A 15056-nucleotide genomic window follows, 5' to 3' on the forward strand; every position below is an offset into this window, starting at 1 on the left:
GCAGGAGCCCCCTCCCCACCTGCACCACTCTCAGTCATTCCCCATTCCCAAGCATAGCTTTTTAAATGTACAGTTTTATGTATTGTGCATAAAGTTCAAGCAAACGGCTGTGTTTTCTTTCTGTCTGTCCACAGTGGACACAAAGAGGCTGGTATCCTTGCGGTTTTGCTTTTCCAAATGCTCTCTTGGTGGAGTCTTCCGGTGCTGCTCTGGGGTTAATGCCTTCTTGCTTCAGCATGGATTCAGATCATGCTCTGGGCTGGGGCTGTGGGCTCTGCCTGTGGACTCTGGGAGCCCCTTTGGACAGTATGTTGAGAGACCTTTAACAGGGGCAGTGAAGAAAAAGGGGCTGTATTTATTTGGTACTTTTGTCTGGTGATTTAGACTCACATGATAGCTTGGTTCACAGAGAAGGACTTGATCCATTTAGAAGAAGAGCTTTGGTTTGGTTTGTTGTTTTTATGATTGCTTGCTTATTTTTCAAGGCAGGGTTTGGAGCCTGCCCTGAAGCTAGCTCTTGTAGACCAGACTGGCCTCGAACTCACAGAGATCTGCTTGCCTGTGCCTCCAGAGTGCTGGGATTAAAGGCTGCATCACTATTCCCCGGGGGTTTGGTTTTAAGAACCTGGGGCCTCCCACATGCTAAGCAAGTGATTAGCACCAGGTTACATCTCAACCCTAGTTCCAATTTATACAAAGTTGATCACATTGAAGGTTATAAAGGTGACTGGTCTGAAAGCGAGATTAAAAGCGGAGGTCCCCCATGAGCCTTGGGGCAGATCTTTAACTTGTGGGTACATCGTTCACCAAGGACCCCACTGAAGAGTGACCAAGAAATACCTGTCCAGAGGGAGTCCTTTAGATTCTCACTGGGGATGGATGACTGGCTGCAGAGTCTTCATTCCATTTTTTAGGACAAACCAAGCTTTCTTTGGCCTCCATAGCTTTCTGAAGCCTAAAAGTTAAGCGGGGATTGCCCTCTAGCTTGAGGATAATTGCAGGAGGGCTTGGTTGTAAGAAGCTGGCTTAGGTCTCCGAGGCAGTGAGCACTTTCCTGCCTCTGTCAGATGGAGCTCTGTGAATGGAAGCTGGTGCAGAGGTCACTGGATAATTACATTAAAGACGCTGAATGCGGCTTCAGTCTTTTGTCTTCTGACATACAATAACCCAGGGGAACTTTGACAGAGCCCTCCTTCCATACAGAGTTCTTTCTACTGAATCTACTTGGTAAATATTGTATGCAGCTAGTTTAGATGCAAATATTTTTCTAGAAGTAGACTGTAGAGAACATTTTGTGTTGTTAAACCATTTTTTCTTCTGTTTTTATCTTGGAACTGGAATGTAGATGAGGTGAACACTGAATGAGGAAAGGTCTGCTATCACGGGAGAAACTTACCGTGTGCCGCTGCTTCCTCCCACACAATGCCTCACTAAGTCTCAGTAGAAGTAGCTGCTCAAATGATAAGGAGCACGCTAGCCATCTCATCTGACTGGCTTAGTTCCTTCCCCAGGCTCCAGCATTGCTTCTCCTGCGGAGCTGTTCCCCACATCTAGTATGGTTGAGCCACTCTCTCAGCCAGTTGTCTCTAGACACTCAAAACCTCATTTCCTCTCTGGACCTCCCTCATGTCCAGCTCTTAGTAAAATCTATTATATATATATATATATATATATATATATATATATATGTATATATATTTGGTTTTTCAAGACAGGGTTTCTCTGTAGCTTTGAAGCCTGGCCTGGAACTCACTGTGTAGACTAGGCTGGACTCGAACTCACAGAGATCCGCCTGAATCTACCTCCCGAGTGCTGGGATTAAAGGCGTGCGCCACCACCACCTGGCTTAAAATTTGTATTATTAGTTTAGGCCTCTGCCTGATGTCTGGAGACTCAACTGAGATGTCTTTAGTTTGCAGACCCAAGAATGAAAAGCTCTCTGTAGGAGAAATTCTAGACGGTGAGTTTATTTAAGGAAAGTACCACGCTGTTGTAACTACTCTGTGCTGTCACCCACAGTGCCAGTATTTTTGAAGGCTCAACCTACACTGGCTTTCTGACCGGGCACAGAATAAACACTGGTAAGTGTAAGCAGTTGAGCATGCACTTAATGCTGGGATAGCTGCCACCATATCCTGAAAATACTACGTGTCACTTCAGAGGTGCCAGCTAGGAGTGCTCCCTTATTGTTTAGTCCATTGCGGTGAGAATTACCCTGGCTACAGCAATTTAACTACGGTGTGTTTGTTCTTACAACAGGGTAACTTCCTTGGATTGAGCATAGTAAATTAGTTTCAATTTCCTGCCGAAATTTATAGACAGGTTGTAAACGAAAAGGCTGCCTCTGCTCTTCATTGTCACTATGCATTACAGTTTTTTTTTAAATAAAAATGTTATTTACGTGCCCCTCCCCTCAGATATAAAACTACAGAGGCGTCCATCAACGGCTCTGTTGGCACCATAAAGGAAATGTCATGTACCAGCACACCTGGCTTGTGTTACAATAGAGAGTTAGTGTTGCAAGGTGACTTTGATATGTCAGAAAAGCTAATTATGCCCCATCAAAGGACTAAAGAAATTGCCTTTTTTAATGAAAAGTTTTTATAGGAGCTGACAGTGATCTTAGGCAAAGCAGTAAAACTTAGGTGTATAATTATATAAATTCTTTAAATTCTTATTAGACTTAGTTAATTGACACGTTACTGTCCAGTAATGCAAGAAAAAAATTGATGAACATAAAAACTGAAACAGAGTTTCAGGACTCCCAAAACACAGTGAAAGCTTAAAGTGAGTCTCATTATTCTTCCTTCCAGTTTTGTTCTGACACCGTTTTTTAATTTTGAAAATGATATTTATTTGTTTGGTGTGTGTATGTGTGCACACATGTACCTCTATCTGTGCATCACAGCATGCATATAGAGGTCAAAGGCTAACTTGATGAAGTCAGTCTTTGCCTTCTCCAGTGTGAGTCTGGAAGTGAAACTCAGGCCATTAGACTTGCTAGCAAACACCATCCCTAACTGATCACCTTGCTCACTGTCAAGAAATAACAATTTCTTGACATGATTTATGATTTTATTTTTATTTTATCTTAAAGTAAGAATATAGAAAATGTTAATAAGAATTACTTTCGACCCTTTTCGTCAAGATGGCACCGAAAGCAAAGAAGGAAGCTCCTGCCCCTCCCAAAGCCGAAGCTAAAGCGAAGGCCTTGAAAGCCAAGAAGGCAGTGCTGAAAGGCGTCCACAGCCACAAAAAGAAGAAGATCCGCACATCACCCACCTTTCGGCGTCCCAAGACCCTGCGGCTACGAAGGCAGCCTAAATACCCCCGGAAGAGCGCGCCCAGGAGGAACCAGCTTGACCACTATGCCATCATCAAATTCCCCCTGACCACCGAGTCAGCCATGAAGAAGATAGAAGATAACACACTTGTGTTCATTGTGGGCGTCAAGGCCAACAAGCACCAGATCAAACAGGCTGTGAAGAAACTCTATGACATCGATGTGGCCAAAGTCAACACCCTCATAAGGCCTGACGGAGAGAAGAAGGCGTATGTTCGGTTGGCTCCTGATTATGATGCTCTGGATGTTGCCAACAAGATTGGAATCATCTAAACTGAGCCCAGCCGGCTAATTCTAAATATACACTTTTTCACCATAAAAAAAAAGAATTACTTTCAATAACATATATATGCACACATATTAAATATAGACATGTTTCCTCCAAGAGTGATTTATTGCTCACATCTTTCATTTCTATTAATATGTATATATATATGCATGTATGGGTTTGTCTATGTGTCTATGACATATGCATACCCATATGTGAATTCATATTTACTCTTTATGAGGAGCCATATCCAGGAGAAACATGAAGTGAGTCCTGCTGTTCTGTATACCAGGATTAAGAGCAGAACTTTGATTGTTAGCTTTGACAGAATGTATGTGGTTATTAGTGATGTCTTTTTTAGAAAATTGCAAATTACAGGAATGCTACTCAGGAAGAAAGAAATGAGGCATGCAGTGGTTATTTAGGGTTTACAAGATTGACAACGATTCTCCCCCTTGCAGAAGGTTCACTACTTAAAGCAGAAAGCTGTAATTGTTGGTTGCTTTGGATGCCCTTAGCTATTTGGGATGTGGAAAGATGTATGCTATAAATGTTTTACTCCTATAATTGCCATCCCTTCAGAAATGGTTCAATTATAAATGTTTTGTAGGAAAGATGCACGAAGAAATGATTTGTGGCAGCATTTTCTGATGATAATTCAGTTTTTTTTTTTGTTTTTTGGTTTTTTTTAATCACTAGAGTTAAAGAAGCAAACTTATTTGTTTGTCATTGCATGCTCCTGAAGTTCCTCAGGCCTGCATCTCAGACATTGGCTTAAAAGGAAGCCATGACAGGGCAAAAATCAAAGAGTGATTGACTTTCAACGCTTGGAGTAAGGGAGCTTCTCAAGGTTCTCAAGGCCGCTGGTATCAAGGAGAACCTTTAAGGAGTTTCCTGATGCAGATCCCTTGGGCTCTGGACTCTGAGTGAGAAAGTTGCCTTCTTGTGTTGGTTCTTATGATCCAATGGGCAAATCACCTCACCTCTCAGAACTTTAGGGATGATGTACCCAGATTTCACATTGCTTAGATTCTATACCCATGCTATGTCCTTTAGGAAATCGGCATTGGGTTGATGTCTTGTAGCTTATTTCCACAGCCAGGTATTTTTAATGTGTTATGAGCGTAGTACAAGATTCCCAGATAATTCTCCCAGGTTCCCATTGTATCCTTTTTAAAATAGCAAATTTTGCCAATTATCAGCATTAAAAGATTGCGGGATTGGATTTTGGATTCATGGCAGTGTGCTTGTTGTATACTTCCTTGTGCCTAATCAATTTGTGTACTTACAGCTCATGGCTTAATTGTGAAATTAGGTTTGCAGAGCCTGAATATCGCTGGGCTTATGCTTTCTGCCAATGCTGGGTTGACTGGCCAACCAAAGTCAGGTGCCAGACTCCAGTCAGTTTGAAATGGGCTCTAACTGAACACTAGTGGAATTTCTATGGATAAGAAAGGCGAGTCTCTTTTGCTTTGATTGTTTTATTAAGTGTGAAATAGCCCCACATCTTTTATATTGATCAGACAAAGTGTGACTGTTCTGACGGATGTATTCCTTTGATGTACATGGATTGTGCTTCTTAAAAGGGAAAGATTTGATCCGTGATTTTCTTTTCCAGACTGCCAACTTTTAATACATGGAGATTGCTCTACCAAATGACCCCCTTTTCTAAGAGATGCTTTTCAGTGTTTTCAAAGGGGCTGTCATAGCGCAAGCAAAGAGAGATTTGCTAGAGATTCAAAGAATTGTTTGTGATTTAGCATAGTTTAACATGTTGGACTTATCAGCTCTTTGTCATCTCTGTTTTCACTGGTTGCTAGAAAATTCCATGTGTGTGTTAGATTATGTATGATATGTGAGATTATATATGTATATCATGCGTATAGAGAGTGAGGGCAGTGTCTATGTACGTAAGCAGTTTTGAATATAGCTGAGCTTGCCAAAGGATTGTTATCATCCAGAAACATGCGACCGACATGGGCTTGCACACAAATGACTTTCCCATGGACAGGATATCTGGTCTAACTACTTTTAAAAATTGCCTAACCCTACAGGGAGCCCTAGCTAACTAATGCAATAATTATCTAGGAGCAGAGCCAACATCCTGTGATTCTACTAGAACAAACGTGCTGCGGCACTTTGGCTGATATATGCATCTTTGCATCTTGACTTAATGTTTTATTGAGGAAAAAAATGGAGAAGCTGTCTAAAGAGAATCATTAGGATTACCTGTGGTTTAAGGTTAGGACAGTTCTGTAAAATTTGTTTAAAAATAATTTCAAACAGTTGAGGTCTGCCTCATAGTTAAACAGATACATATATGTGCTATAGAAAAATATGACTTTGAATGTTAACTTTTAGCTACTTAATTTAAAGTTTTTAGTTCCCTAATGCTTGCCAATCCAGAGAGTACTTTTGTTTTGGTTAGTCATTCCATATGCGCATATCTATCTGTTTGCGTATTTGTGGAGCAGATTAGCACCACAGCATCTATAAGTTGATAAATTTTAATTTGGCAGCTATTTCTTCACAGATGGTCATATATTCTATACATGATTTTCTTTATACACTGACAAGATTGGACAATGAGAATGATCTAAGCTTTCTTTTCCCTCTTTTCTTTTTGGCCCCCCACGCTCACTATTCTCATCTTGAGTGACTGAGGAATCCAGTTGCTTTAGCATGTGCATCTCAATCTCTAAAATAAGGAGAAGCGTTGAATTTTATAGACAGGCTCAGCAGTGGCTTGTTGGTGTTCTGAGGGTTTGTTTGAAGAGAGAAATTCAGCGACTTCCAGGCTAGATGAATGAAAGGAATGTGGGGACTGTGTGTATTTTACACAAGGGCCTTGTCTCTGGGTAGTGCTAACAGAAGAATGGATTGTCAGTGATTGAGTTCATTACTTGGTTGGACAGCCTAGTTACGACTGTCCCTCCTCCTTTAAAGAGTTTTACATGGCACTTTTGCTCTATCCCTAACTGCTGAGTATTCTGGGAAGAGCAAAAGTAGGCAAAGGCTCGGGCGTGGCTATCACCCATGGCTTTCACTCATTGAGGGCCCCATAGAGGATTGGTGGTACTGACTGAAGTAACAGTAGGTCACAGTTTGGAATGATATATACCACTATCCTTAGGTAGCCTCATAGGCGCCTATAGCAAGAGAGAGAACAAGACTTTGCCTTCATTGAGACATGAAACTAAAGCTCTATTTGTGTGTGTGTGTGGAATACAATGATTAGGTGGATTTTAATTTCAAGACTTTTTGTAGCCTAGAAAAGCAAAATTATAAGTGATCCATGTTTAAAATTCTTTACACTTTCTCTCCTTCCTGAAAATATGAATCCAATGAGGAGTCTCCACTGCCTGTTAGTACCTGAGTTCTGTTATGTGAAGTTATTACTGTTTAATTTAGTGATAAATTTCTTTAATTATCTTTTCTAGATGGCATCTTTCGTGAGGAAAATAATCAGATAATCCTGCTGTAACCCTCCTAATATTTAGACTGATGCTGGACAGTCTTGAGATGTAAATAGAATGTGTGATCACAAGTACTGTTTGTTTTTTGGCAAATGGCTGCGTATACAAACTTTAAACTTCTTCTGAATTTACCTGCCTCCCATCATCTCCACAAGGGAAGGTTGATATGTCAGGAGCCATCCACATAAAGGAGAACAGACTCACGGACAGTCTAGGGGCCCTGCCTGGGGATCTTCAATATCACTGACTTGGTTCAGAAGCTGCTTCCGTGGTTGTAGTGTATGGGAAACATGGGCAATTCCAAATGTAGAATCTTGCCTTTTGTACTGACTTAAGAAGCTTCTGAGGGAAGGGAAGTATTCGTGAATCCCACACATCCTACAGTGTTATGGTAGAAACTCAGAGTTGCAGAGGTGGTAAAATGACGCCACAGTTGGATATTATAGTAGAATTTGGGAGAGTTTTCTTCCAACCTACTCCTTAGTGGAAAAGTGTGGACTAGATCTTCCTCTGTGCAGAATAAAATCCCATACTCTTGTAAAGACAATCCATGTCTGGAAAGTGTGGACTAGATCTCCCTCTGTGCAGAATAAAATCCCATACTCTTGTAAAGACAATCCATGTCTGGAAAGTGTGGACTAGATCTCCCTCTGTGCAGAATAAAATCCCATACTCTTGTAAAGACAATCCATGTCTGGAAAGTGTGGACTAGATCTTCTTCTGTGCAGAATAAAATCCCGTACTCTTGTAAAGACAATCCATGTCTGAAAAGTGTGGACTAGATCTCCCTCTGTGCAGAATAAAATCCCATACTCTTGTAAAGACAATCCATGTCTGGAAAACATCCCTTTAGTTTCTCTGCTTTGTTTACTCTCATCATGAAAGAATTTATAGATTTTTCTTATTCTATCTGGTTACAATGCTGGTTACAGTAAGTTTCCAAAAGGGTTGTTGATTATCACTTGCCACTATGACCTCTATTGTATTGACAACAGAAAGTAGTGCTTTGTAACCAGGAGGAAATGGGTTTAAATCTAGTATCCACTGAGAACTATGACAATAGCGTTTTGTTTTCATGTGTAAATAGGGTCTGTGGAACCAAACCTATACAGTATCTTCACTTCGTTTTTGTATCAGACTTTACCTAAGTGTTTGAGAAGATGTGCCTACTTATGCTTAGCAGAGATCCATAAACTTAAACCAGTCACACTATCGCCTGTCTGTCAATTCTCATTTTCTTCACCAGTCTCTTATCTGTAACTGTGTATTTTCCAAAATCCTGTTAATACCTAGATTGTCCCTTGTGTTTTAGTATGGACAACAATGCCTTTGTGTATTGGACAATAAATACAAGATAATTGCTAGGTCTTCTATCTCTGCTAAGTTTAAACTGAGTCTTGTAAAATAGGAGAAATTAGTTCTTCTTTTTTAAAAAAAATGTGCTGACCTTGGATGATAATAGCAATGATGTATATATTTTATATGTGTATATTTGTGCATATATTTGTGTGTGTATATAGATATTTTGTTGTAACAGATTGTATATACAGTATATTATATAATATAATATACATCATATATGAATACACACACACACTTTCACACTTTCACACACACACACACACACACACACACACACACACACACATATATATATATATATATATATATATATATATATGGAATAAGCCATATAAACAGAGGAGGGAACGTTTATCAAGAGATAAACTGAAGTGGAACAAACTGCTCTCCTCATGCAACCAAGGAGGAGATAAGAGAAGAGGGAGAGCCAAGTTTCTAAATCTCCTTTAAGGATACATAGGATAATTTGCACAAGGCCTCCTACTAAGTCTCATCTCTTTGTTTCCACCACCTCCCAGTAGTGCCAAGCAAGTACTGAGCCTTTCACCGAGGTGCCTTGGGGGAGTATTTTAGATGTTAAAATGTTAGCATATTTCAAAAAATATGGCAGAAAGGATTTTGAAAGTGTCAGACAAATATTTGTGGATATGGACATATCTCTCCTTATTTAAACATTACATAATTTATGCATTTTCAGAACATCACCTATTCTCATATGTATGTATGTGTAATCTTAAATGTTAGTTTTGAAAAGTTTAAAATTGAGTTTTCTTTCTACAGGCAGCTGCAGATAGAAGGCATCTGAAGTTTCACTTAATTTTAGAGGATCATTATAAATGAGATTATTGCTAATGAGAGAAGAACAAAAGGGGTTAAAATTTTTAATAAATCATGTCTTGTTTTGCAATGCAACTGTGAAAATGAAGCATACCTTGCTGAAGTGTAAATTTAATCATTTGAGTTCTTTCTAGAAGAATGAGGATTTTGTAACCAATGGATTTTTTTTAAATATACAGACCTTTGTAATATTATAAATAGAAAAGGAGACTTCCTTCTGGAAGCATGCATTTTTTAAGCAATAGGACTGTGTGTGTGTGTGTGTGTGTGTGTGTGTGTGTGTGTGTGTGTGTGTGTGTGTGAGAATGTGGAGCCAGTTTCTTTTCTCAGAAAGAAATGTTTATTGAACCCTGTTCTGGTCATAGCCCGTGTGTGTTTCACTCTCTTGAAAGTCCTGTGAGATGGAATTTATTGTTTATATTTTAAAAATAAGAAGTAGTCACAGGTTAGTAAGTTAGAACTTCACATAGATATTAGTTATTACTGTCTCTATTCTTGTCCTGGGGCTACAGATGGGCTTCTTGGCTCTATCTCTTGAGTGTTCTAGGAGATGCCGAGCTAGACCCAAGGCTCAAATATTGTTAGGAATTATAACAGATTTAAAAATCACACTGCCCTAGGGAAAACAAGGTACAATTGGACTTTTGAAACTTAGCAGTTGATTGCCATAAAAGACATAGAGACGTTAAAGTTCAGTGAATCCAGTTATTATTTTAGAGGACATAGTAGATACATATACAATATATATCATGTGTCTAATTGGTTTCATCTGTCTGCTTTTAAAGTTAAAAGTTGTGAAGCAACAACTATCCCAGGACTGTATTTTCACATCACAAGCAGAGTGTAACAAGCTTTGTGGCTGTTCAAGAAATGGCTGTGGGGGAGACTTGACTGAGCTCCTTAGAACTACCTGTCACGTGTTGACACAGTTTCTCAGCGTGATGATGGCCACCAACAACAACTTGCTTCATTTTCTAAGTGTTGTTAGCATTCACTTGATCATCTGCAGAGAGGAGCTACATTGCAAACAATTTTCCATAGCTTTCTCTCCTCCACAGTTTGGAAAGCCTTAGCATTATTTATAAAACCCACAAAATCTATCCCAACTGAGCCAATGATTGAAGAAATAAGAGTCTTCAAGTGAGTCTTGCTTGGGTTTTGTCTCCACTGACGGGTATGGAGGAGCAAAGCTGATTGGGCTATTCAATAAGTGGGAAGCAAAATTTAGGTTATATGGTTTAAATCCATTTTATGAATTTTTGTCATAAATTGAGCCATCTGCCACAGAATAAGCATCTGACCCCTGTTGTGGAGCATCAAGAGATGCAGCACCTTTGCTCTGGCTCTGGTTGACCCAGTTAGAGTTGGATAGACTGAGAGCTCATGTAGATGTATTCTGAGCATGCTCTGCTAACACTTTGGTTCTCCATGTTCTAGGTGTTCTTCAGCCAGCCCACTTCTCTCATACTTGACAGCTGTGGTTAATTGCCTTCAGAAAGAATAATGTTTTTTTTTTTAAACAAAAGAAAACACTCAATATTAAGAAGGACCTGCTTGATTCTGCTACATGTACAGGATAGAGCCATTAAAAGTATTTGAGACTGATGTCCGTGCTGCATAGAAAATCAAGCAAATAAATATAATCAGTAATATTTCTGCAGTGCTAAGTGAGCTCTGTAAAATCAGTTCATTGCAGGCTAGCTGGGCCAGCTAAAGAGGAGAATGTCCTCGAAGCCTGGAGAATGATCTAAGAGGAGGACGCATATATTCCTGTCCTTTGAGAATCGATAGGCAGTTGGTGTGTTTAACATCAGGGTGGCATACAAAGGCAATGCTTTCTAGATGCGGCTTTAGCCTAATGACTGTGACAGCATAGCAGCCACTGCTGGTGTCTGGCAGGCAGTTGAGGTATTTTGAGAGGCCCATGGGGGTGTGGATCACTATTATGCATCAAATCCATTGGAGCTGAGTGGCGTTACTTTTCCATTCCAGCTCCATCTGTTCGAGAATAGGTAAACTGAATCTCTTTGGTTCCTTTGTTTTGTTTAGAGAAAGTTATCTGTTCAATTGAGATGAATGGTAATTGGATTATATTACTGTAATTCATTTATTAACGGAGCATTAGAATCCACAGTGGTGTGTTTCCATCTTAGAACCCACAAATTACCAATTAGACACAATCTTCTACTCTAAAACAATGCGATTATTTTTATTTAAGCCTATTTCAGAAGCTGAGTCACTCGCTGCCTGCATATATCTTTGTTTAAAATGCATTAGTGAAATATTACTGAAGCTGGAGCCATTACTTGTTTGTGTGCAATTTGTGCAGAAAACTGGTGATAGCTGTTTGTTCTAGATGGTAGCCCAGTTACTCCTGGGAGTCCTATTTTTGCAGGCTAACTACTTATCCCAACTTTTGAAAGCAGAAATCACTCAAAGAATTACCCAATATCATGTGTAAAATTGCTTTATGTGAGAATGCCTATAAACTGCAAAGCAAAGAAATGCACAGCATAGCTATATATGATAATCTGGTTTCCTTGGGTTTAATTGTATGTATAGGTTACTGTTTTATATAGAGATCCTTATTCTTACTCTTGGGAATTGAACCAGATGAGAATTGTTCACTTGTTCTCAAGGATAATATATTGAAACTGGGAATATGAAATGGACCCACAAAGAAAATCTAAGTGGAAATCTAAGACTCTAACGGAGGAATAGGGCAAGAGAGTAATGTGTGGTACAGCAGAGGGCGGGGCAGCCCTTGGGCTCCATGAGCTGATGCAGGGTGACAAAGGGACCCATTTCATACTTGAGTAGCCAGACATTTTCACAGAAGAGTTGAGGTTTGAGCTGAGCTTGAGGAATGTGTGAGCACACCTAAGTACTTGGAGCCCAGGGTCCTACCTGGGTGATGGTGTGGGAAGGACCTGGAGGGACAGTGACCCAAGGAGGAAGGAAGTAGAATGAGAGGATGAGGACACTAAAGTCATTGACAGATAGGAGCAAGCCCTGGCTTTTCAGCGTGGAAAATTGCTGTCTAGACGAGGCAAAAAGCCTTGCTAATCATGTAAGAAGGTATACTGTGGCCTGAGGTGGTAAAGCTGGGGTGTTGGGTGGCTAGGGCAGGAGCGGTGATGCAGAGAGCAAAGGGTGATGGACCAAGGCGTTTGAGAAGAGAAACAGAGAAAAGGTACAGGCAAGGCCTTGAAATTAGTTTTAGCAAGAGTGTGAATCAGCTGTGGAGGAGGAAGGGGAATAATTGAGAGAATCTCGTTAGTTGAGATGGAAACGTTGGAAGCGTCTGGGAGAATAGTAAGGAAAACAGATGAAGGTTAAGGTAGACAGCATCCAGACACTTTAGGAATCTTTGAGGCTAGTAGATTCCATTAGCCTAAAATGAAGAAATAACACGCAATGTTTAGTAGTTCATTCCCCGGGTAATGAAGCCAATGAAGATGGTCATGGCGGTAAAAGTAGATAATCATGGTGCATCCCTAGATGCTGACAGCAACGCCCCCGCTTCCAGAGGCGTTTCCCGGGGTCAGCCATACTTCTCTTCAGTTTGAGCTCCTAACTATTGCAGAGTTGCTTTCCATAAATTCCTGCTCTTCAGAGCCACTGTAATCCCGAGCTGAACACACCGGATCTATTGTTCCTCGTCTTTACTGCCAGTAAAGTTTAGCTCCTTTTAAAGTCTTTTCTCCTTTATCACTTAACACTTCCTTTGTTCCAAGAATGAAACACTGGAGAAGGGTTTTAGAGACTGCCAGGTACTGAGTAAGGCAATTGGTATTTTTTCTTCTACCCCTACATGAGATGATGACGATGTTTGCCACCGCCCTTCATGAGCAACAGCAACCACATAATGTGTGTGGGCCACAGTACAGGAACAATGTGTCTGTTGTCTAAGCACGGCCGGGGGCGTCAAGGTAAGTGGAACATAGACACTGTGGCTCCCAGTCCACACCAAGTCCTCCTGTCAGGGTGATTATTCAAGGCCACAGAGATGGAAATAGCATTCTGCCTCCTTATGAAGAAACAGAAAAGAAAGGACTCTTAGAACAGTTTGGTCAAAAAGGGAGTGTCTGTTGACTACAGTTCATCCCGCATGTCGAGTGGTTTCCAGTGATGAACTGGCCTTGCTGGGCACACCTGGAATGATCACTTTCAACATCAGAATGCTGAAGCTATTTCCTAACCAGCCCCTGTCTGATTCCACAAAATTGACAGAGGTGGTGAAGGGAAAGTTAAAGATGCGAGAACTCTAACAGTAACACAACCAAAATTCCCTTCTCGTTGAACACCCTGATTTCTATCAGCCATGCTTTATCTCAGTGGGAAACATTCTGATGAGTTAGCCCAGATTGTTCACCTAGTGTCTTCTGGATTGTGTGATGTAGTTTTATTCTTCCTGTGGAAAGGGGTGCACACTGTATCCTCCTGCAAGTTCAGTTTTGCTCCTGGTTCATGTTCTCTGAGATGTTTTGACTGCAGGTGAGTCGGGACTGGCTGCATTGCCCGTACTTCCCCTTGTGCAGGTAGGTGACTCAGTCCACATCCCTCCCAGATGCCAGTCTAGTCCCACGCCTGACTATGGTGGGACAAGAGTGTGCAGACAGGTGGACCTTCCTTCAGAGCTATGCACAGAGCTGGTATATCACAGATACTAATGTGATACATAAGTAGACAAGGAAACTACTCAGGACAGCAGAGGTAATTTGGAGAAGCCCCTGTTTTCCTCGCAATAGGAGAAAATTTCAGTCTGTAGAGAGTGTATTTGTTTGCATCCTCACTCACCCAACGGTGGGCGTATCTCAGTTGATAGACAAAAATGTGTGTACAATAGACACATACTAAACTCACTGGGTCATCTTTAAAGAATTTTAATGGATTTTCCATGATTAGGGTACTGCCAGTGATTTTACACCATAATTATCCTTGTCTGAGAATTTGGCTGTAAATTAAATTAGCTGAAGAAAACCAGGAGACATGTTCAACCAAGGACAGCAGAATCAGCTGTGTCCACGGCCTCAGGCCTGCTAGCTACAGTGAAGCAAAGGCAAGTCCCGCTCAGGCCACCGCACACCTCAACCCCTCATTCATTGTTAGGTGATAGTGCTCTTTAATACTGCTAGTACAATGTGTTTGCCGTTCGGAGGATATTGTTTTGGATAGGGATGTTTGTATCGGAAACAACTGTGATACCATCGATCCTTTTCAACAGGCAAGAGCTGTTATCTCGTGCCATCTTCCGTGCTTCCACCAGGGTATTCTACAAATCTGTATCTAATTACCTGTGCAGCTAATTACCTCTTCCATGTTAAGTGGCTGCAGTAATCTCATTTCCCTTTCAAGTCCATTTTATGGCATCAGACTGTATTATATTCCCCCTTCAAATGGCTGCTGACAAAATTACAGCATTACCACCCAGGACTCCACAAGAAGTCAACCAGCCAGTGACCCAGCCGCTCCTTGTGTGTTTCTTTTGAGTCCTTTTCTTTTTTACAGTGTGCTATTAAATATCTATATATCCGAGCCATCTCTGCATGGCTCCATTTGTTTGATTAGCATTGCGATACTGTGACAGGACACTATATCAGTAGTAATCGATCTGATTAGCATGGAGATGATATGAACACAGATTGTATTGATGTTTAATAGTGCAGGCATCCAGGTGCTATAAACATTATAGATGTTTTTGTATGCTGTGTGCGGGGTTTCTGTAATGAAGACGGCAACCACAGCAGATCTTTGAGCTCGATGATTT

General features: G+C 40.7%; 1 protein-coding gene and 1 pseudogene across 3 annotated transcripts in view; both read left to right on the plus strand.

Moving 5' to 3' along the window:
- Positions 1 to 15056, plus strand: part of Pard3b (par-3 family cell polarity regulator beta) — a 1014383-nt gene that overhangs the window by 293638 nt on the left and 705689 nt on the right. The gene's annotated exons all lie outside the window — the stretch shown is intronic.
- Positions 3149 to 3663, plus strand: LOC142836896 (large ribosomal subunit protein uL23 pseudogene; annotated as a pseudogene).

The sequence above is a fragment of the Microtus pennsylvanicus genome, chromosome 17 (assembly GCF_037038515.1).
Source record: "Microtus pennsylvanicus isolate mMicPen1 chromosome 17, mMicPen1.hap1, whole genome shotgun sequence".
Taxonomy (NCBI): Eukaryota; Metazoa; Chordata; class Mammalia; order Rodentia; family Cricetidae; genus Microtus; species Microtus pennsylvanicus.